A 22550-nucleotide genomic window follows, 5' to 3' on the forward strand; every position below is an offset into this window, starting at 1 on the left:
GACTTGAACTCAGAGCCAGAACAAATAAACACAATAGAGATCTCCATTTTAAACACATAAAATATGCATTAACCACTTTAAACACTCAAAATATTGATCGGCCATTATTGAAACCCATATTGAATCCCATTTTAGGAATGAAGTAATATTCCTTTTTCCCTCTTTTTCTTTTTTTCCCCTTCTTTTTCTCTTTTTCCCTCTAAAAAAAAAAAAAAAAGAAACACATAAAATATCTAGGTTTTAGCTCTGATTATATTTGTTTGTTTTGGGACGGAGTCTTGCTCTGTTGCCAGGCTGGAATGCAGTGGCGTGATCTCGGCTCACTGCAACCTCAGCCTCCTGGGTTCAAGCGATTTCCCTGCCTCAGCCTCCCGAGTAGCTGGCACTACAGGCGTGTGCCACCACGCCTGGCTAATTTTTTGTATCTTAGTACAGATGGGATTTTTACCATGTTGGTCAGGATGGTCTCGATCTTCTGACCTTGTGATCCACCTGCCTCGGCTTCCCAAAGTGCTGGGATTACAGGTGTGAACCACTGTGCCCAGCCTAAGTTCTGATTATAAATAGCTTTATAAATTCAAACGTTTGCTTAATATTGATCTGGTTGAAAATTTTTAACTGATTGTAGTATTCCATTGTAAGAATAAGCCACACTTTATATAATCTACTCCACTACTGATGAATAGTGTGATAGGTTCCACATTTTCAGGAGTATACTCAGTGCTGAATAATTTTTATTATATCCTCTTGTTGACATGTTCAGGAGTTTCTTGAGAGTATATATAGGTTGGTGCAAACTGTGCTATTTGTAATTAAAAGTAATGGAAAAAACCGCAATTGGGTTTGTACCAACCTACTATCTAGAAATTGAATGGCGATGCCTAGGGTACGCTTACCTTCAAAATTTACTAAGTATTCCTAATTGCTTTTCAGAGTGGTTGACCAAGTTACATGTCCACAGAAAATGTGTAGCAGTTTCTGATTTATCACATCCTCACTAACAGGAGATTAGACTCTCCCAATCTGATGAATCATTGAAGGAAGTGCAGTGTTTTCATCTGTGTTTCTGATTACTTAATGACAATGAACACATTTTTATGTGATTTTCGACCAGCTGAGTTACCTTTTTCATCAGTTACCTGTTCTTTGTCCATTTTTTTTCTCCTTTTGCTTATTTTGTTTTGACTTGGGAAAGCCCCACATATCTTGGATTTTCATCCATTTGCCTTGGAAATGACTCTCGGCCAGGTGCGGTAGCTCATGGCTGTAATCCCAGCACTTTGGGAGGCCGAGGCAGGTGGATCACCTGCGGTTAGGCGTTCAAGACCAGCCTGACCAACAACTTGAAACCTTGTCTCTACTAAAAATACAGAAATTAGCCAGGCATGATGGCAGTGCAGGCCTGTAGTCCCAGCTACTCAGGAGACTGAGGCAGGAGAATCACTTGAACCCGGGAGTTGGAGGTTGCAGTGAGCTGAGATTGCAACACTGCATTCCATTCTAGATGACAGAGTGAGACACTGTGTCAAAAAAGAAAAAAAAAAAGAGGAAATGTCTTCTTTTAGCCTATGACTTATCTTCTTATTTTATTATATTGTTAGTAAGAAATATTTAAATTATTAATCTGCTCAGATTTATCAGTCTTTTCCTTTGTTGGTTTTTTTTTTAGTCTTGTTTATGAAATTCTCTCTCAATGTGTTATAAAGTAATTTTGCAATTTATTTTTTCTAAAAGTTTGAGGCTTTCCTTGTCATATTTAGGTTTTAATCCACATGGAATTAATTTTTGTCATTGTGTGAAACAGGTATCTAATTTCACTTTTCCCCATGTGTGTTGCCAATTAAGATAGCAGCTCAGCCATTGAATAGTTCATTCTTTCTCTTCATTTGTTATGTCACCGCCAGCAGATACCCAGATCTTACATGTAGCTTATTCCCAGGTTCCATTCAGATACATTGATTTACTTGCTATTTTTGAACTAATACCACATATTTTAATGGCTAAGATTTTATAGTGTTAGTTTCTGATAGGTTAGGACACCTTGATCTTCCTCTTCCTCCAAGAATATCTATCTTGGTTATTCCTACTCATTTCCCCTCCAGGAATTTCAGGGCCACTTTATCAGAAGGTCTGTGACAACCCTCTTGTATGTATGGCTTTGTTTCCTCATTATTCCTAATTTGTACTATTTGAGTATTTCTCTTAAGTTATCTTGGTGGAAGTCTGACCATTTTATTGGTCTTTTCAAGAAATATGTTTTTGGTTTTGTTGAATCTTTGCAATTTTTATAATTTCTTTTTTGAGCCATAAATTATTTAGACGTGTTTTTGAATCCTAATTTTTATCACATTTTGGTCAGAGAACATGTTCTATATGATGTAGATGTTTTTGAGACTTGTTCTGTGGCTTTGCCCGTTATGAATTTTGTAAATGTTCTATGTGTGATTGAAAAGAATGACTTTTCTGGCTGGGCGCGGTGGCTCACACCTATAATCCCAGCACTTTGAGAGGCTGAGGTGGACGGATCACCTGAGGTCCGATGTTTGAGACCAGCCTGACCAACATGGAGAAACCCATCTCTACTAAATATACAAAATTAGCTGTGCGTGGTGGTGCATGCCTGTAATCCCAGCTACTTGGGAGGCTGAGGCAGGAGACTCTCTTGAACCTGGGAGGCAGAGGTTGCGGTGAGCCAAGATCACGCCATTGCACTCCAGCCTGGGCAACAAGAGTGAAACTCCCTCTCAAAAAAAAAAAAAAAAAAAAAGAATGTGACTTTTCTAACGATTGTATGTTGTATATGTTACCACTGAATCAGTTACTGAGATTGAGAAACGTAAGTTAAAATTCCTTACTAAAATTGTGGATTTCTGGGTTCTTTCCCGTATATCAACTCTTTGTTGTTGTTGTTGTTTTGAGGCTATGTTGCTAGGTGCATAAAGGTTCAAAATTGTCTTATCTTCCTGGTGAATTGTCCCTTTCATTATAGGCAATAACCCTTTTTGTCCCTAATAATTCCTCCCTTTTACCACATGCCACAAGTGAATGTTCTTGGTGGTTATATGTTTATATTCAGTTTTGCTGTTGTGATTGTTAGTATTTTTCAGATATTTCCCCCACTGTTTAACTTTTTTCTGTTTGTTTGCTTTGTTTTGTTTTAGAGTTGGGGTCTTGCTTTGTTACACAGGCTGGAGTGCAGTGGCATGAGCATAGCTCACTACAGCCTCAAACTCTTGGGCTCAAGCAATCATCTCTCAGCCTCCTAAGCAGCAGGGACTACAGGCATACTCTAAGGCTGTGTTTTCAAAATACCATTCGTAAGTATCTGTATTTTATTGGGGAAGTCTAGTTTCTTTACATTGATTATGATTACCTTATACTGTATTTCATCAAATCTAAGATATCATTGATTTTAAGATGCAGCATCATTTTAGGTACCACTAAGAATGAAAATACTCTGTAATTAAAGGGCGACGTAAGGCTTACTTTGTTAAAAGGGATCTTTTGGGGTTAATTAGAAATATAAAAAAATCATGTTGATCTCATGCGTACATATACGTGAAATAGATTAGCAAAGTTATTACTAAAAACTGTTAAACTTGGAGTCCAGCTCTTCCGAAGTAGGTTTTGACTCAAGGTCACCAGTGCTTGTGCTTTTCCAGGCTCTTGCACTTCCTGCACTACCAAGACCATTGGGACTGCAGCATTTCTCAAAAGAATTGAAAGCCATTAGAATTGGCTCTTAAGCCGTCTTTGAAATTTTGTAGAACAAACCTCTTTTTGAGTGCAGCTTTGGGAATGTTGTTAAACCTGTTTGATTCATCATTTTCTCCCTCCCTCCCACCACTGCTTGGTGCTTAAGAGTTAAAATACTGCTTAGCTATTGTTGTCAGGATTTGCTTCTGAGATGCTAACACCCATTATACAGGCTCTGACGCTGGCGCTTTTGATATTCATATGTACATCCTCCCTGACATCCGTGCCACAAGCGCTGCATGGCTAACAGCAATTTTGATATACCATCAATTGAAGTACACGTTCTGATTCCAGAAATGTTAGGATGTGAACAAATGTCCACCTCAGAATTGATGAAATATTATAATACTTTACGTATAAAAATATAAATGGCATTTTAATGCTTTCTCCTGCTCTCCCTTGGACAGACCTTCTTTCTCTACTCTTTCTTTGTTCTTCCCTGCCTTTAAGCAGATTTTCAGTTTTCTTTAGTCTCCTTTACTGGAGACTCAACCGGAAGTTATTTTTATTCCTTTTTCAGTGACCTTTACATTCTTAACCTCCATATTTGACTTGACAAATCTAATCAATATCTCTACTGGCCTCTTTAATAATTCACCAAATTGATTTCTGACTCTACTCCCTCCTCATCATATGTATTTTTGTTTTCTGATATCATAGTTGCAACTTGTTTTTCATCATCCAAGTTGGTCATCGTTCTTACTATTGTTCGGATTTTTTTGTGATCAATACTTACCCAGACGTACCCATGTGTCCAAGAATGTTCTTTCTTAACTTTGCTTTGTATATTTCACTTCGTTCTTCTAAGTTCACTTTCACTTCCCTTCTTCCTGAGATACATCTGTTAGCCTGAAAATGCCTGTACGATGCCCTCTCTCTTAAATGATAGCTTCAGTGGATACAGACGTTTTGCAGGACGGGGTGGGGCAGGCTATATGGTTTCTGATACCAGATGTGCAGCATAAATCTGGTTCTATACCTGCCCATATCCTCAGTTTTAAAAATAAGCTAACTATTGTTGTTTCCTGATGAGGTTAGGAGGCAGGGATTTTCTCATTCCCTGTTCACTGAGATCGAAGCCTCTCCATGGTTCTGCTTAATCCCACATGTCAGTCCCACCTGACCAGTGTAATGGGCCCATTTCCTTGTCCATCACTGTTCAACCCTCTGCCTTTCAGTAAGGCCCCTCTCTCTTGCTTGCTGCTGGGATTTCTCTCTCTTCTGAGTTCAGGTTTGCATTACATTTTTATCTTGCATTTTTAGGTGTTTTGGGGCAGGAATGTTTTTGCATCATCAGCTCAGTCTGTCTCTCTATGGATCCTCTGAGAATACTGCATTTTTTTTTTCTTTTCACAATGTATATTTAAAATAGTTAAGACTACATTAAGAAGTGAATTTTTTTTTTTTTTGAGGAAGAGTCTCACTCTGTCACTCAGGCTGGAGTGCAGTGTTGCAATTCTGGCTCACTGCAACCTCTGCTTTCTGGGTTCAAGTGGTTCTCCTGGCCCAGCCTTCCGAGTAGCTGGGATTACAGGCATGTACCACCATGGCTGGCTAATTTTTATATTTTTCAGTACAGACGGGGTTTCACCATGTTGGCCAGCCTGACCTTGAACTCTTGACCTCAGGTGATCTGTTTACCTCGGCCTCCCATAGTGCTGGGATTACAGGTGTGAGCCACTACATCCGGCCAAATAGTGAAATTTGTGTGTTTGTTTTTCTCCACCTTCTGGTTTCACGAAACCTTGGCTCTCTGCAAAATACAGGTTTTAAGCCCCTGTTCTATTATTTGGCTTTGAAATCCATAGTTACGTGATTGCTCAGGCATGAGACTTCAGACCTGGAGTGAATGGAATAAACTCTAGACAGCAGTCTCCTGGTGAGGGTTGCCAGCCTTTGGCAGATCCATACCTGAGGTATCAGATGTTACCTGCATGTAGGCACTGGGTGGTCACCTCCCAGGGTAGCTGATATGCCTGCCAATGCCTTTCTCCAAGCTGCTCATTTGTGGATTCAGTTAGGCTGGAGAAGATAAGGTGATGGGGAAGAGCAGATAGCCAATCATTACGTAGAAAGAAGAGAGAACATCTTCTTTCATGCTTATTGGCTGGCTGCGTTTCTTTTTCTTTTCACTTAAAAGAGAATTACCTGATAATTTGTTTATACTGTGATATTGAGGAAATAACTCTCAGAGCCTGCTGGTATGAGTATAAAATGGTGTAGCCAGTTTGGCTCTTATCTGTCTTAAGCAATTGCTTTCCGTTGTGTAAAAGGCCACTCCAAAACTTAGTAGTTTAGAGACAATACATTGTTATTATTTTCTCACTTTTGGGAGCTGGCTGGGTGGTTCTTCTGGTCTTTGCTAGCATAAATGAAGCTGGATGGTGTAGGAGGGCTTCATTTGCTGGTCTGGGAGCTTGGCAGCCTGGTTGGTTTGGGTGAGTCTCAGCCGGGATGCCTTGGCTCTGCTCCACGTGGCTCTCACCATCCAGCAGGCCAGCCCAGGCTTCTGCACAGTGATCTCAGCCTTCCAGACCAGCAAGATGCTTCTGCTTGTGGTATGTTTGTTCATGTCCCATGCGCCAAAGTAAGTCACATGGCCAAACCCAGAAGACTACATTTCTTGTTAGGAGGATATGAAAGTCACATTGCAAATAGTGTGCATGTAGAGATGGAGACAATTTTTTGGCCTGTCGTCTCCTGTATTCTGTTTTCTTTTTTTTTTTTTGATGTCTGTGTTAGAGGGTCTCTTGTGCATGTGACACTGTATATTAGACATATACAAGAATGTTTATTTCAGGTTTGTTTTTTAACAATAGAAGAAAATTGGAAACTATGTGATATGGTTTGGCTCTGTGTCCCCACCCAAATGTCATCTCAAATCATAATCCCACATGTTGGGAGAGTGGGTTGGTGGGAGGTGATTGGATGATGGGGGCAGATTTTCCCCACGCTGTTCTTGTGATGGTGAGTGAATTCTCACAGGGTCTGATGGTTTAAAAGTGTGTGGCAGTTCCCCGTCGCTCTCTGTCTTTCTCCTGCCGCCTTGTGGAGACGTGCTTGTTCTACTCTTTCTGCCATGTTTGTAAGTTTCCTGAAACCTCACAGTCATGCTTCCTGTAAAGCCTATGGAACTGTGAGCCAATTAAACCTCTTTTCGTTATGAATTACCCAGCCTCAGGTAGTTCTTTATTGCAGAGTGAAAATGGGCTAACACACTATGTGGTGTACATTAATTGGATAGAGGTAACAAAAAAATGTGTGCTGTTGCATACCATAAGGCTGTTAAAAGAGATGGAAGATTCATGTATATGGCCCCCAAAAGACACATTTTTAATAAAAATGTGCCAATTGCTGAACCACACACACCTTATACCTTCTAGTACACATGAGAAAACTAAATTCCTACAGATACATGTAAATTATGTCATGCATGTTCATAAATGTTCAGAAGGATACACACTAGATTGATAGCAACAGTTACCTATGTAGAGGGGGTGTGATGGAGTGATGGTTAATAGGAAATTTTGTTTCAATTTTGGGATATCATTTATATTTTTAAGAAAAATGAGTGCATTTATATATTGTTTATTTCAAAATGAATGACATTTAATTTGAAACCGACAAAAAGGAAGAACTTGGTAGGATTCTCATGCACTGGGTTCCTTGCCTTTGATTCATTGTGCTTGTGGCATTGTATTTGTGCACTGAGACCTTCTCTCCCTCTGCTCCTTCCTCAGTCACGTGTGCTGCTTAGTTGGAATGTTTCAAGCCTAGTAAACTAGATCCAAGTAGGATAAACTTCTGGAATTTATCCTCATGAAAATACAACGCTTATCCTAGTCATTATGGTACCCAAAGGGCCAACTGGCATAACTCCTGTTTGTGTAGTTTCAAGGTCTCTCTGCAAATACCATGCAAAATGTTATGGTATCATTTTTCCTAAATAATTTCAACATAGTCTAAAGTTAGTTGGTAATTACTCTATCATGAGACATTCAGAATCTAGTGAATTGTAATTTTGAGGCTGACACAAATACAGATTAAATTTTTGCCCTTCCTGTTTATTCTAGTCAATATCTTTACTTTTTAAAATTTCAGAAGTTTCTACAGTATAGTATATAAGCTAGTCCACTGTCTGCAGGGACTGACTGACCATTTAGTTGTTGTCTCTCTGTCTATTCCAATGTTTTGTGGTTCTGTGGGAAAGGAATGATGCCAGACCAAATACCAAAGTTATCTCTTTGGCATGCCCATATAACTTACAGAAAGCAGAGCAAGATGTGATTCTTTTTATTGACCAGTTAGAATAGAAACAAACAGAAATAAGGATAACAACTTGTAACAGTTATAAACTAGTTTATAAGAAGCCACTGAATATTAGTGATAATTACATGATACTATTTTCTCATATTAGCTCTTTATAGCTGTGCCTAATAACATGCTAGAATAAAATATTGATTTGTTTCTTGGAAGGGAAAATGTAAAATGATTATGATAAAATAAGTTTTAACTTTTGAAACCTGGCTAGGTGTGGTGGCTCATGCCTGCAGTCCCAGCCCTTAGGGAAGGCTGAGGCAGGAGGATCATTTGACCCCAGGAATTCAAGACCTGTATGGGCAACATAGTGAGACAGTGAGACCTTGTCTTTCCAAAAATAATTAAAAAACAAATTAGTTGGGCCTGGTGGTGCCTTCCTTGTGGTCCAAGCTACTCAGGAGACTGAGACTGGAGGATCCCTGGAGCTGAGGAGGTTGAGACTACAGTGAGCCATGATGGCACCTCTGCACTGTAGCCTGGGCAGCAGAGCAAGACCCTGTCTCAAAAAAAAAACCCAAAACTTTTGAAACTTATGAAAATGTAGTTTTTCGTGAAAGTTTGTCAACTTGCAGGCTTTAGAAATTTGTTTGCTCTTCTTTTCTGCTCTGTTTCTTTTTTACCATGTCCAATATATGTACAGTTTTACTCTAGAACACACACACACACACACCCCATTATTAATCAAATTCCTAAGGAGGAGGACCACTTTCCCACAAGGATAAGACAGGTGTACACTGCGCTTTTATACTCGTATCGTCATTTTACATTTATTTGGAGGGACTACCCCTCTCTGAGGAAATGTTCGCCTCTTAATTTTTTAGTTTGGAATCATGGAACCAATGGTAGTGATTGGATATTGGTTTACCTATGAATTTTGAGATCACTAAGTCTTGACATAGGACTACATAAATAATGGCTGCAGGCACGTGAGTGATCTTCATAATGCTTCTTGATTCAGGGATGTGTGTGTTGGGGAGAGGTCCTATTTAGATTATAATTTTTAGAACATCTTATGTCCTTCGTGAGGGTTGCTGTACTAACTGGGTGAAATCATATTGCAACGAACGCAGGTGCAAAATATTTTTTGGTTAACATTTAAACTTTTCATCACAGTGGGCAATAGAGTACGCCAGGTAAAATAACTGGTTATAAGTCAGAGAAACTGTTAAAGCATTTCACAAATTAATTACAAGATGACTATTACGTATTGGCAGGAGTTGAAAGCAAAGCAACTGGTCTGACAGAAACCATCCTGGACGAGTCAAGTCAGGAGAGTGTAATTTGTCAAAATGTTTCCCATATGTCAGTGAAACATTAATATATACACAAAACTTTTCTTATTAACAAATTCATTTATTGTTAAATATTTGGATGTTCTAGCGAGACTTCTATAAATATTTAGCTTTGGGTTCACCCAATTTTCCTAAAAGTGAATGAGATTATTCCATAGGCACGTTTTAGATCCAAATAAATGAATATGGTTTAATGTTTATGTCAACTCTACCTCTCAAAGTTTCAATTAATTGTGACATGTTAGTTTCTGGGAGAATATTTATTCCAAAAAGGCACAGTTTTTCATTCAGCAAAGATGATTATCTGCTTGATTTTGGGAGACACTGGTTTTATATTTAAAGCCTGTTTTATCTAATAATATGGTGTTAAAAGAGTATGACTGGTACATGTAGGGAATACTGACTTGTTTTTCTTCTTGGAACCCCTTTTGTTATCGATTATACGATATATATCGTATATGTCATCAATAATACAGTATTGACATATATAGCATATTACTGACACACAGCTGCTTGTGTGTGATGACTTCTAGCTTCTCTAATTCCCCTCACTTCTATTTACCTCCTCCTGGGTTTATTTACATGCAGCGCTGCTGTTAATTAGCTTCCGCGATTGGGGAGGGAGATTTCTCCATATGCCCTTGGTTGCAGACCCATCAAGGGATGGTCCTCATACCTGGGAAGAGCTTCCTTTTCTGCTCATTGCCTTCAGTAAACAGAGCCTGCCCCTTCCATGACCAACTGCCGAGTTCACAGCTTTTAGCGAGGAGTTGAGCAATTTGCCAAATTAATTTTCTCCCCTTCAAGGTAGCTCTCGGTGGGTAATGCCTGTGGAGACGGACTCTTAACTGGATGGCTTCTTTAAAACGTACTTTCCAGGAGGACACAGTTGAAGATGAAAAGGGGCCCTCGTTCCTACCCCTTGTGGCTGATTTTTATAGCTTATTAAAAATCGTGTTCTTGTGGTTACATCATGGAAATGCTTTTTAAGATCTTTGGCTAATTTTTCATTCATCCAAAACACAACGTCTTGATCTGTTTAGCTCTGAGAGTGTTCATCTGGTCACCTGATTTGAACAAGGAAGACCAGAGGTTGTGAAAATGGTCTTTCATGGGCATTTCTGGAGGGACTGGTCTTAGCAGCACCTAAGTGATGACACCACGCAAGCCCTTTGAGTTTCCTGCAGTCTAGACGGAGTACCCAGAGTTGGAGCACAGAGGTCTTCCTAGCCAATTAATTCTGCTCTCCCCCTCCCCCGGCAGAGGCCATGGTGACTTTGTCTAGAAGTCAGTGTGGAGGAGGCGAGATTCTGTGTCTACATGAGCTTCCTGCAAAGGTGAACACATCCTCCTTCTTGAAATCTCCCCAGGCCAGATGCAGAAATTTTTATTTAGACCTCCTTTTGCATACCACATCAATAAATATGGAAATGAAGGCTTCAAGTCTCACTTCTGATGAAACAATATGCTGCCTAAATTCAGTTAATTGTAAGGTACTTAGTGTTGAAAGACAAAGATATGCTAATCTTATTAAAATACGCCTGGTGAAATGTAGCTGTGAATTCCATTCAGGGATGCCTGCGTTCTGCACTGATCCACGTCAGAATGTCTGGAAAGAAAACCACCCACTGTGCAGGATGCGGAGTTAGTAATTTAGAAAGGTGAAAAGTTTAATGAAGAGTCTGTCTTCTGGGAAAAAAGTACAGCAAGGCTGAATGCTTAATATTTTTTTTTTGTTGTTTAGATTAAACCAACCGAGGACTCTTTACATTGTTTACATTTGTGCTACTCTGACAGTAAGAAAAGCTTTTAACATTTTCTCTGTTTCATGTGAATTGTCTTAACTATGTACGAGGGAGGGAAAGAGTCTTCACTAACGGTGCAGCTCATCCTGTTTAGACAGACTCAACCCATTTTTAATTTTCCAGAGAGTTAAGGAGTATGGCACTTTGATTTGTGGCTAAGGGTCCGACTAGAGGTTTTGATACCAAAGATTTCAGTCCTGATGTCTTTTGCTCATGTTGCTATGTAACTTTGTGTGTCTTTTTTTTCCTGGCTGGGTCTTACTCTGTTGCTCAAGCTGGAGTGCAGTGGTGCGATCATGGCTCCCTGCAGCCTCAAACTCCCAGGCTTTGAGCTTCCGAAGACCTTCGTTTCTTTATATGTAATCTAGGGTAAAGTCACGATGTATTTTTAGAACACTTATTTTTATTTATTCTTATAGACTAAAATATCTATTCTTTATAGAGTATTTATAAGCATTCATATATAACATTATACAATTTTGATAAATATAAATATATATATATCTTTACACACACACACACACACACACACACACACCCCACAGTCATCCATAATCCAGCCACTCAGAGATAATCTTATTCCATTTAGGCTGAATTCCCAGCCACCTGGCCATCCATCCATGTATATCTGTACATGTGCATGAATCTAACCGGCCATTAACAAAGACTGGATTACATAGCACCTATTTTTTCTTTATTATCTGGTATATCCATTACTATATGGTGACCGTCTTCCCACATTGTGATATAATCTTCCATATCATGGAAATAATTTTATTTCTGAAAGGTCCCCTGTAATTTATTGAACAAGGACCGTATTGTTAGGCATTTGATTTCTTCTCTGTTTGTTGATCATTGTAAACAATGCTGCGGGGAAATCTCTACGTGTTATATCCTTAGTCACATCTGTGATTATTTGCTTAGTCTGATTTAAACTGGTTGTGATTACGTGTTTTAAAGAAGTGTGTATATGTCTCATCATGGATTAGTGTTTATGGCACTGTAATAAAGATACTTCCAATACAACTTTGATTTCTGACTATTTTTGTTATTTTAAACTTTTATTTAGATCTGTTTAAAAATATAAATTATTCAGCTATTTAGAATGATGCTGAAAAATCCATTTGACCCCGGAAGCTGATAACTCAGTGGTGGACGCAGTTAGGAGCCCAGGCACTCGGTAAGAGCCACATGTAGTAATGGCTTAAGTCCCTGGATTTTTCCCTGATTTCTATTATACTTACTGGCTGTATGGTTGTAGTTGTTACTAGTTTTCTTTAAATTTCAATATCCTCATGAGAAAAATGGGCATATGGTCCCTAAGTGAAAGGTGGTTTGGAGGATGGAGTGGGACATTATTTGTACAAGGAGTGGCGGGAATAAAGGCTGCAGGCGGCCAGTGCTTGCTAAGTGTGTTCTACAGGATTATCTGGTCTCACTCACTTTCCTGATGCCCCCCCAACTTCCCAAATCTCCCAGCTCTATGGTCTTTCCCCACCCATGTCCACCCATGTCCACTGCCCTGTGCATTTGTCACGTGACCCAGGACATTGTCACTACCTCAGCTTGTGATCAACTGAATGGTTCTGATGACTCAGGCCTCCCTGGTCTTCTCCACAGTCCGCAGCCTAGCCAGGCTCACGCACCGTGGGGCCTCTGCTCTGCAGCTCTTCGCCTGGATGTGTCCCCTCCTCTAAAGAGCCCTCCCTCCTAGCCCTGAACCTTGTGTGTTGGCACCTTCCTGTCATTCAGCTCATAGCATAAAAGTGACCACCTCAGAAAGGCCTTGCCTGGCTACCCAGTCAAGTTACTCCCTATAGCTTTACCCTGTTTTAATCTTTGTCAATCGATTATCAGTTTCCTCTTGGGTAAAATGGAGGATAACACAGTGTCTGCCGCACAGGGTTGTTGTAAACATCAAATAAGTCAAATATATGTTGAGTACTTAGAAATTGCCTGGGACTGAGACAATGCTGTATAAAAATGCGATACAAATGATCTCCATGAATACCACAATCATGAACATCATCACCACCACCATCACCACCATCACCATCACCATGACCAACACCACCACCATCACCATCACTACCACCCCCACCATCACCACCATCACCATCACTACCACCCCCACCGTCATCACCACCATCACCATCACTACCACCCCCACCGTCATCACCACCATCACCATCACTACCACCCCCACCATCACCACCATCACCATCACTACCACCCCCACCATCACCACCATCACCATCACTACCACCCCCACCGTCATCACCACCATCACCATCACTAACACCCCCACCGTCATCACCACCATCACCATCACTACCACCCCCACCATCACCACCATCACCATCACTACCACCTCCACCGTCACCACCATCATCACTACCACCCCCACCATCATCACCACCATCACCACCATCACCATCACTAACACCCCCACCGTCATCACCGTCACCACCACCATGACCATCACCACCATCACCATCACTACCACCCCACCGTCATAATCACCACCATCATCACTACCACCCCTACCATCGTCACCACCATCACCATCACTACCACCCCACCGTCATCACCACCATCACCATCACTATCACCCTTACCGTTATCACCACCATCACCATCACTAACACCCCACCGTCATCACCATCACCACCACTGCCATGACCATCACCACCACCATCACCATCACTACCACCCCCACCATTGTCACCACCATCACCATCACTACCACCCCACCGTCATCACCACCATCACCATCACTAACACCCCACCGTCATCACCATCACCACCACCACCATGACCATCACCACCACCATCACCATCACTACCACCCCCACCGTCATCACCACCACCATCACTACCACCCCCACCATCATCACCACCATCACCATCACTACCACCCCCACCATCATCACCATCACCAACACTACCACCCCACCGTCATAATCACCACCACCATCACTACCACCCCTACCATCGTCACCACCATCACCATCACTACCACCCCACCGTCATCACCACCATCACCATCACTATCACCCTTACCGTTATCACCACCATCACCATCACTAACACCCCACCGTCATCACCATCACCACCACTGCCATGACCATCACCACCACCATCACCATCACTACCACCCCCACCATCGTCACCACCATCACCATCACTACCACCCCACCGTCATCACCACCATCACCATCACTAACACCCCACCATCATCACCATCACCACCACCACCATGACCATCACCACCACCATCGCCATCACTACCACCCCCACCATCCTCACCACCATCACCATCACTACCACCCCCACCATCACCACCATCATCATCACTACCACCCCCACCATCATCACCACCATCACCATCACTAACACCCCCACCATCATCACCGTCACCACCACCATGACCATCACCACCATCACCATCACTACCACCCCCACCATCATCACGACTATCACCATCACTACCACCCCACCGTCATAATCACCACCACCATCACTACCACCCCCACCGTCACCACCATCACCATTACTACCACCCCACCATCATCACCACCATCACCATCACTATCACCCTTACCGTTATCACCACCATCACCATCACTAACACCCCACCGTCATCACCATCACCACCACCGCCATGACCATCACCACCACCATCACCATCACTACCACCCCACCATCGTCACCACCATCACCATCACTACCACCCTACCGTCATCACCACCATCACCATCACTAACACCCCACCATCATCACCATCACTATCACCACCATGACCATCACCACCACCATCACCATCACTACCACCCCCACCATCATCACCACCATCACCATCACCACCACCATGACCATCACCACCATCACCATCACTACCACCCACACCATCATCACCACCATCACCATCACTACCACCCCACCGTCATCAACACCATCACCATCACTACCACCCCCACCATCATCACCATCACCACCACCACCATGACTATCACCACCATCATCACCATCACTACCACCCCCACCATCATCACCATCACCACCACCATGACCATCACCACCATCACCATCACTACCACCCCCACCATCATCACCACCGTCACCATCACTACCACCTCCACCATCATCACCACCATCACCATCACTACCACCCCACCGTCCTCACCACCATCGCCATCACTACCACCCCACCGTCATCACGACCATCAACATCACTACCACCCCACCATCATCACCACCATCACCATCACTACCACCCCCACCGTCCTCACCACCATCACCATTACTACCACCCACTGTCATCACCGCCATCACCATCACTACCACCCCACCATCACCACCATCACCATCACTACCACCCACTGTCATCACTGCCATCACCATCACTACCACCCCACCGTCACCACCATCACCATCACTACCACCCTCACGTCATCACCACCATCACCATCACTACCACCCCCACCATCACCACCATCACCATCACTACCACCCCCACTGTCATCACCACCATCACCATCACTACCACCACCATCACCTCCATCATCACCACCATCACCATCACTACCACCACCGTCACCTCCATCATCACTGCCACTGCCATCACCACTGCACCATCATCATGACTTCTGGCACTATCATCACAAATGTCGCCACCATACTTGGCACATACTAGACAATGAGGATTTGCTGACTGTGTGAGCTTCGGCTGTGTTCCTCAGTGAGGTCCCCGTTCTTCAGTTTGTCTCCCTTTACCCCAACCATTCTCCATAGGCCTGCAAACATGATTGCAGCAATATTTCTTTCTCAGTCCATGCCCTTTCCCCTCCGCATCGAGGCCTGTTCTGAAACACGAAGCCCCGGCCGATCTGCTCATTTCATGCTGGCAGCACCCAGGCCCCTGGCTTTAGTGGCAACACACCCACTTACAGTTTCCAGAACAGACCCATCAATCTCTCTCCTGCTTCTGTGCCTTTGCTCACAATTGGAATTCATTTCCTATCTCTCTCATCTGGCTAATTTAAATTTATTTTCCAAACGTAAACTCCTGCATCATCTCCTTTTGGAAATGTGTCCTGAGTCCCATTTCTCCCCCACACCTGGATCAGCAGGGCCGTCTCTGTGTTTTGCTGTTGTGGGTCCATTCGTCCTCTGGTACGGCACTTACCCTGCTCCATTGCGGGGCAGAGCTTCGCCACTGGATTGTGAGGGTAGGAATCCTGCCTTGCCCATCTTTGTTATTTCTAGCAGGTGGCATGTTGAGAGGCACACATTTGATGCCCAATGTGCGTTCGTTGAATGAATAAGTGAATGACTGGTCCATTACATTTCTTGTGTGGGTTAGGCACCATTAGGTTAATAAAACAAAGATTATAGTTTGCAGAGTAAATGAAATAATAGAAAATCTTACAGCAGGTTTCTGAATATCTTGGTAGGTTATCTTATTAAAAATTTGTTAAATAACACACATGGCATTACAATGCCTTGTCTATTCAATATGTACTGAGTACCTTCTGAGAACTGGGGGTGGGCTGGGACAGAGCTCCTGCACGTAGCAGGCCCAGATGTGCACCAGCATCTCAGTCCCATTTTACTCCAGCTGTGTAATCTGAAGTGGCATCACCTCAGCACATGACAGGTTCCTGTCCCTTCCTGGCTTGGAGCTTCTCTGGGCGGGATACCCAACCACGAGAATTGGCTCAACACTCAGGCATAAGCACCAGGAAGTGTTTACCTGCATGTGTACATGTGCGTGTATGTGTGCATGTGCATATGCGTGCCTGCGTGTGTACATATGTGCATGTATGTGTGTTTGCATCCACATGTGTGTGCATGCGTGCATACGTGCACATGCATGTGTGTGTACATGCCTGTGCGCATGTGTGTGTATTGTGTATGTGTGCATATGTACATGCATGTGTGCATGTGCATGTGCCCGTGCCCGTTCATGCATATATGTGCATGCATGTGTGTGCATGCATGTGTGTGTGCATGCATGTGTGAACACATGTGTGCATGCATATGTGCATGTGCAAGTGTGTGCACATGTCAGTGTGCGTGTGCATGTGTGTGCATGCACGTGTGTGTGTGTATGTAGGCGGAAATTACTGTGGGAGTTGTTGCCTGACGGGTCAGCCTTGATCAATAGGAGTGAAAGGGATTGAACGAATGTTTTTCCTTTCCCTCCTCCAGGCAGACAGCTCTGTCTTGCATCTCCATGAGCCCCTGAGAGGGTCGTGTCAGGATCTAGGACCAGTTGACTGCAGCAGTGACCATTTCAACGCCACACCCCTACCGCGGCTGTCCCCTGGCCTGTTTCATCCTCCCTCATCCTCTCCCTGGGATCCTCTCCCAATTAAACTACCTGCACACTAGCCTTTGTCCCTCCTCTGCTTTCAGGGACATCCAGGCTCACAAGGGCTGCCACAGTTTCAGGTCTGAAACTAGCAGGAGGTCTCACACACTTACATTCCAGAGAACCGCAGTTTTCTATAAGAATGAGCTTTTCAAAAAATACAAAACAGAATTTGGTGGTATGTGTTTACTACTCTCTTTTGGAAGACCTAGAATTTGTAGATTTTTAATAACACCTCCAGAAAAAAATAATTCCTTTTCTAGCCTCTGAGACTACCCTTAGATGCTTTGTATATTTGGTTATCGGCAGGGGTCTTGCTGTGGATGTCCCGACTTGGTTTAATTAAATTAACCAGGAGTTGACGTTATTATATTGTGGCGAGTGACATCCTTTCTGGGGGTTGCTGTTTATTTTAGGAAATTGTTACGTTGACTCTACTGTTGAATTCCAATGTAAATCTTTCGATTAAAGAAGGGCTGTTAATTGGTTTATTTATTTATTTTTTTAAAATAGAGATGGGTCCTACTATGTTGTCCAGGCTGGTCTCAAACTCCTGACCTCAGGTGATCCTCCCACCTCAGCTCTGAAGTAGCCAGGATTATAGGTGTGAGTCGCTGCACGTAGCAGTTTATTTAAAAATGTCCCTCTAGGCCGGGCACGGTGGCTCATGCCTATAATCCCAGCACTCTGGGAGGCTGAGGCAAGTGGATCACAAGGTCAAGAGATCGAGACCATCCTGGTCAACAAGGTGAAACACCGTCTCTACTAAAAATACAAAAAATTAGCTGGGCATGGAGGCTGAGGCAGGAGAATTGTCTGAACCCAGGGGGCAGAGGTTGTGGTGAGCCGAGATTGCGCCATTGCACTCCAGCCTGGGTAACAAGAGCGAAACTCCGTTTCAAAAAAAAAAAAAAAAAAAGAAAAATGTCCCTCTATCTATACATCTAGGTACAGTGACAGTTCTAAGAATTCAACCGCGCAGTAGATTCTTATACAGCAGGCACTGCACCAGATACTCAGGTTACAACGGAAGCCAGACACGGCCCCTGCTCTTGGGACACTGCTTCGTTGTTGGGGGACCCCCCAGGCAATAAGCAAGAGCAATGCAGTCCTGCAGGTACTGTGCCGGGAGCAAGGAGGAGGGGCTGATTATGCCCGGGAGTGGAGAGTGGGAGGGGGAGTAATTCAGGAAAGGCTCCCTAGAGAAGGTGACAGTTGGGTGGTGGCTTAAAGCTAGCTATTGGCAGGGATGGGAAGTAGCCCAATCCAGGGGGTGCGGGGACAGCATACAGAAAGCCCAGAGGCAGGAAGTGCCTTGGTACCTGGGTACAATATCAGAGGAGGTGGTGGATGCTGATGAAACTAGGACTTTAGCACACACGGAACTGGGGCTGCTGAAGACATCAGGTAGGCGGGTGGTGTGACCATGCCAGCAATGCAGCTAACTAGGAGTGGGAACAGAGGGAGGGACGCAAGGGGAGAGGCACAGCCCTGAGTCAAGACACCTTTGGAGGGAATGGAGAGCAGAGCTTGTGCAGGAGAAATGGTAGTATTGGGGCCTCCCAGTGGGGCGGGCACAGTGAGTCAGACCAGCCTGGCTGGCTGAGTCTTAGGAGAAGGATTGGTCTGATACTGCCCTAAGGGGCACTTGCCTGGGCACAGGTGCTGTGGAGCCCCAGCTGCATGTATAAAACCTTTCACACATTTTTATACCAATTTTGCCCTTGCTCATGTTTAATCACCAGTTCCCAGGTTACCACCCCCACCTATCTGCACAACACGTAAAGGGGAATTATCAGAAGAGGGGCACGGAGTGGGCTCACTGATGGGACTTTTGCATTCCATTAACTTCCGAGATGTTTTCCTTAAAGATCTCAGCAAGTGATCCTATTCTTTTGGCAGTTGGTGCACACAGGATCTGACGAAGGACACAGGGAAGCTTCTTGGCTGGGCAGAGAGATTTGAATGCCACATTTCTAATGCTCTTTTTTCTTTCTTTCTTCTTTCTTTCTTTCTTTCTTTCTTTCTTTCTTTCTTTCTTTCTTTCTTTCTTTCTTTCTCTTTCTTTCTTCTTTCTTTCTTTCTTCTTTCTTTCTCTTTCCTTTCTTTCTCTTTCTTTCTTTCTTTCTTTCTTCTTTCTTTCTTTCTTTTTTTTTTTTTGAGACAGAGTCTCACTCATTTGCTCAGGCTGGAGTGCAATGGCATGATCTTGGCTCACTGCAACCTCCAACTCCTGGGTTCAAGTCATTCTCCTGCCTCAACCTCCTGAGTAGCTGGGACTACCTGCATGTGCCACCACACCCAGCTATTTTTTGTATTTTTAGTAGAGAAGGGGTTTCACCATATTGGCCAGGCTGATCTTAAACTCCTGACCTCAAGTGAGGTCACCTTGGCTTCCCAAAGTGCTGGGATTACAGTGTGTTTTCCTCAATGCTTAACCCGAAAACATCTAAACAGCACTGAACTTCCATAAACAAAGTATCAAAGAGGGGCAGGTCAAGGCAAATCTCACCAAGTCAAAAGAAGAAAGAAGTAAACATATTATGGCCGAGCCCAGTGGCTCATGCCTGTAATCCCAGCTCTTTGGGTGGCTGAGGAGAGTGGATCATCTGAGGTCAGGAGTTCAAGACCAGCCTGACCAACATGGTGAAACCTCATCTCTACTAAAAAATACAAAAATTAGCTAGGTGCGGTGGCAGGCGCCTGTAATCCTAGCTACTCAGGAGGCTGAGGCAGGAGAATCGCTTGAACCGAGATTGTGATCTCGGCACAATGCAGTGAGCCGAGATTGTGCCATTGCACTCCAGCCTGGGAGACAGAGCAAGACTCTCTCTCTAAAAAGAAAAAAGAAAAGTAACCATATTACTGCACAGTTCCAGAAGAGACAGGTGGACAGTTTTTCTGATGACACTGTGATTATATTTCTGAATGCATTTCCAAAAACCTTCTGAATTCTGTTCAGAAAAAATGAATTTTTTATTATACATTCATTGAAAGTGATCTAAAATGATTATATAGAGAAAACATTTGTTCAAGTAAATATAGTGTACTAAAGTTTGTTAGTAAATTGTTTTTACTCTGCATTAATATTCTACCAGTCCTTTAAAAAAGTAGAAATTTATGTAGCTGATATATGTGTGTATATATGTATGTGAGATGTGTGCATGCCATGCTTAGATATATTTATAGCTATCTTTTTTTTGGATTGTTAAATTATCTATTTATCTAATTATTTTAGAGACGGGGTCTTGCTCTGTCACCCAGACTGGAGTTCAGTGGTGCAGTCAAAGCTCACTGCAGCGTCGACCTCCTGGGCTCAAACAATCCTCCCTCCTTGGCCTCCTGAGTAGCTGGCACTACAGAGTCACGCCACCATGTCCAGCTAATTAAAGCATTTATTCTTTTTCTGTAGTGATGGAATCTTGCTATGTTGCCCAGGCTAGTTTCAAATTCCTGGCCTCAAGCAATCCTCGGCCTCCCAGAGTGCTAGGATTACAGACATGAGCCACTGTGCTGGGCCTAGAAGTATGTCTATGGCTGCTGAACTTTGCTTGTCTAGGAAGGGCTTCCTTCTCTCTGAAATTTAGTCCAGTTAGGGGACTTTGGAGCCAACCAATCACGAGTCCACACTTGTACTGTATGTGATGTCTGCCGTTGTAACAGGAGTGAAGGGGTTTCGTGACCCTCTCCACCCTCCCTGAAGGTGGCACTCCTTTACGTGGCCATTGGTACACACACAACCTCTATGATAGAAGATGGGATAGAAATAAAAACTGAAACCACTGCCCAAGTCATAATAAATAAACAAGTGTTTATTGGGGACGGCGGGGAGGAGGGGAGCAGGCTGTGATGGTTTCAATTGTCGGATTTAGTAGGTGACTACAAAGAAAACAAATGGTGTGATGTAGCGGGAATCCATAAACTCAAAGGAGAAATGGACCAAGGTATGAGAGGCTGAGAATTAAGATAATTTATTTAAAATGCAGTGAAGGGTCCGGAGAATACTGTGGAAGCAGCCGGAAGGAGGGTCGGCAGAAGTTGGAGGAGGGACAGGTGGAAGGAATGTAGTTTAGGGATGACAATATGTGAGGAGACAGTTGACTAGGATTTATTGCATTTGGCAAGTGACAAGGATGGAGATCAGTGTTGGAGTGAGGGCCCAGGACAGAAGGCACCTACAGAATGAGGTGTTGGGGCGGGCGTGGTGGCTCACACCTGCAATCCTAGCACTTTGGGAGGCTGAGGCGGGTGGATCACCTGAGGTCAGGAGTTCGAGACCAGCCTGGCCAACATGGTGAAACCCCATCTCTGTTAAAAACGCAATAATCAGCTGGGTGTGGTGGCACATGCCTGTAGTCCCAGCTACTTGGGAGGCTGAGACAGGAGGATCGCTTGAACCCGGGAGGGGGATGCTGCAGTGAGCCCAGATGGTGCCTTTGCACTCAGCCTAGGGAACAAGAGTGAGAATTCATCTAAAAAAAAAAATTAGAAAACAGAGTGGGTTTCAGCATGTCGGAGATCAATTGCAATCTTCTCTTAACCTTTTAGTAACAGTGAGGGGAACCTCTGCTAGGGAGTTCTGGAGAATTCTCCCCATGGACCATGAAGATCCCAGCTACTTGTTCCTGTCACTGCTGTACTCTCAAGAGAGACAGGCTCAGAGGTATGGAGGGGAGGTGCAGAGGCTAAGATTTGCTTGGAGAAAATATCTGACAGAGATCCTTTTAAGTTTTTTTGTTTTTGTGTTTGTTTTTGAGACAGAGTCTTGCTCTGTTGCCAGGCTGGAGTGCAGTGGCGCGATCTCGGCTCACTGCAACCTCCGCCTCCCGTGTTCAAGCCATTCTCCTGCCTCAGCCTCCTGGGTAGCTGGGACTACAGGCGCGTGCCATCATGCCCAGCTAATTTTTGTATTTTTAGTGGAGACGGGGTTTCACCATGTTGGCCAGGATGGTCTCGATCTCTTGACCTCATGATCCGCCCACCTTGGCCTCCCAAAGTGCT

The 22550-nt window shown here is 43.6% G+C and overlaps 1 non-coding gene across 2 annotated transcripts in view; it reads left to right on the plus strand.

Annotated features, from left to right (window-relative positions):
- LOC128928272 (uncharacterized) overlaps window positions 1-17826 on the plus strand; it is a 30296-nt gene extending 12470 nt beyond the window's left edge. Inside the window, exons 5-6 of one of the 2 annotated variants that reach the window (XR_013519697.1) lie at window positions 3162-3317; window positions 17387-17826. This is a non-coding gene — a transcript (uncharacterized LOC128928272). Of the gene's footprint in view, window positions 1-3161; window positions 3318-10631; window positions 12200-17386 lie in introns of those variants that run through there. The other variant, XR_013519696.1, reaches the window with a different exon arrangement.
- Window positions 17827-22550: the final 4724 nt, after the last annotated feature.

Source organism: Callithrix jacchus, chromosome 7, assembly GCF_049354715.1.
Source record: "Callithrix jacchus isolate 240 chromosome 7, calJac240_pri, whole genome shotgun sequence".
Taxonomy (NCBI): domain Eukaryota; kingdom Metazoa; phylum Chordata; class Mammalia; order Primates; family Cebidae; genus Callithrix; species Callithrix jacchus.